This window comes from Zea mays, chromosome 1 (assembly GCF_902167145.1).
Source record: "Zea mays cultivar B73 chromosome 1, Zm-B73-REFERENCE-NAM-5.0, whole genome shotgun sequence".
Classification (NCBI taxonomy): domain Eukaryota; kingdom Viridiplantae; phylum Streptophyta; class Magnoliopsida; order Poales; family Poaceae; genus Zea; species Zea mays.
Genome location: NC_050096.1, coordinates 181,623,296 through 181,625,710, shown reverse-complemented (window position 1 = coordinate 181,625,710; position 2,415 = coordinate 181,623,296). Strand labels below are relative to the sequence as shown.

Genomic DNA, 2,415 nt, shown 5'->3' with positions numbered 1-2,415 from the left:
ATTAAGTCTAATAATATACTAACAGGAAAGCACATTGTCAATGCAGCCCCGTCATTCTTCATTTTTCCTTCATGTCATACAACATTAGAACTAGGCATAAAAACACTCTTCATAGAAACACATTGATGCATGATGGTTCTTGAGTATACATGATAAATTAGTGATGCATCAGTTGTTGAATGACTTGCAACATGGTTTGCATGCTTATCAATAACAATCTAAATAAGGACTATCTACTATTATATATATATATACTTCTACACACTTGGCCTTCCATGGCATCACAAATGTTGCAAGAGCTATATGAACTTTGCATTTTGTACCTATATATATATATATGTTGAGCGAAACTCTGAAATATTGGAGGAAACCAAAACACCATGTTTCGCCTTCCACGTGTAGAATTGATAAGTAACATGATAATGAATGTCAAATTATTACAACAAAACAACTATATTGCTCCTGCATCGTCTCCAAAAAACTCAAACTCTATGATTTATACGTTTTCGCTAACCTACTAATTGATTTATACTCTTCACACTAATTTAGATTATTAACCAAGAGAACTAGCTATCACCATTTCTAAATCCACTATTTGTTTTCTTTTAAAACTCAATGCTGAAAGGAGATTAACAGAGACGACATCTATGGCAACTTATGCGTTCTCCTGCAGATGTAATACGTGCTCACGTTCGGCACCCAAATGCCCGTAGACCATGGTCAAGGTACTCATCTACACCATGATCAGAGATAACATGCAAAACAAGATTCATTTCCCTTTCATTGAGACAATAAGCTAAACGAAATTGCCTTCACTTAGAACTGATCTGTTTTTTCAAATGGTGACTTCCATGTGTTCGATTGTTTAAGGTGAGGGACGACGTAAACCTTCCCATCTATCAGGGTGAAAACATCAACGACAAGACATTTGACGAGAAGAGTCATGTCTTGGACCCATACAAGATGCTTTAGGAGTACACCCAATTCACTGTCATGCTCAACCTACTCTACGCCTTCTCCACCGGCGGCTACTCCAACATTCAGCGCGTCACGCAGTGGAAACTTGATGTCACCGAACATAGCAAGTAGGGTGACATGTGAAATAAAATCTTCCATTCACCGAGTTGATTTATTCTATAATTTTATTGCTTGACCACAATAGCCTTAGGATTTATTGTCTGACCATATTTTTTCACTATGAAAGACGTGGCGTATAGTCATAGTAAGAGTTCAATAAAATTTCCTGTTTGATGAGCTACATCCCCACGTATATTGTCACAACCCAACCAAGTTATCGGACCCACGTACCCCAATCCTTGCCATCAAGGCTTCAGATAGATACTTAAGTGGATCAGATAACTTACTCGGGGTGCCGAGTTTCGATGAACTTGTTCAATTCCAAGGACCATTCATCCAAAGTTGCAAATATTACAATAATCATACATGAACATAACTTTAAACACATGAGTTGAGCGGAAGACTTTGCACTAAGGTAATAGACATTAAGTAACTGTTAAGTATACAAAACCAAGTAGTATTTATTATTACATGCCCGAGGTAGAGTTTAAGTGCTAACTTATTACATCAACTATCAAGAAACCATCTTCCCGCAGTACACACATAATGCACATAAGTAAAAGTCGCCATTATGAGTTTAACAAAACTCATACGTGTTGATAGTTTCTCCTGCAGCAACAATGGGAATAAAACCCTGAGTATGGGATTACTCAGCAAGACTGACCCGACTAAAGAAAAGACTCTCAAGGGTATGCTGGATTTAAAAGGATTCAAGGTAAGGCTCATCAAGTTTCAAAGAATCATTTTTGCAGAAAAGCTTACTAGTAGTGGATCCTTATGCCAAAATTTTACTTCACAAGTTAAGTAGCCTTAATCTAGATTTGCCTAATCTAGAGCATTCACGTGTCCTACTCTAGCTTCATTTTAGCAGCTTTAGTTTCGCTTGTTAACTACGATGCAGGGCAGTGATCCAGTCTTCATATCCGAGAAGTAACGGCGATCCAAATCGATTAATACTCAGCTGAGGATATCCAACCACACGACATATGTAGCACTTAACACTTGCATATCTCAACTCGCCATCGGGTTTCTCAAGACCAGAACGGGTTCACGCGACCCGAGACCACAACACCCCACCATTCAGCCACCTGCCTGGTGGGCACACGTTACTCTCGCCATCTCTCCACTCCTAGTGTGTGCGAGCTATTCTGGTATTGGTCCGACCGAGGCTAAGCTTACCCATGATGAGGCATGTGGCCAGTTAAAGAGTCCTAGATCAGGAGGCCAACAATCGGAATGGTCCTTAATCAACACAGATGGATGACCTTTCCTGCTCAACGTCTGGTCTCCCCTTAAATTATTTCTGAAAACCTGGTACCTGTCTGAGGTACCCTACTA

At 39.5% G+C, this 2,415-nt stretch overlaps 1 long non-coding RNA gene across 1 annotated transcript; it reads left to right on the top strand.

Moving 5' to 3' along the window:
* Positions 1 to 383: 383 nt before the first annotated feature.
* Positions 384 to 1,248, top strand: LOC103640637 (uncharacterized). The gene is made up of 2 exons (XR_559794.2): positions 384 to 725; positions 871 to 1,248. It is a non-coding gene; the product is annotated as an uncharacterized lncRNA (long non-coding RNA).
* Positions 1,249 to 2,415: the final 1,167 nt, after the last annotated feature.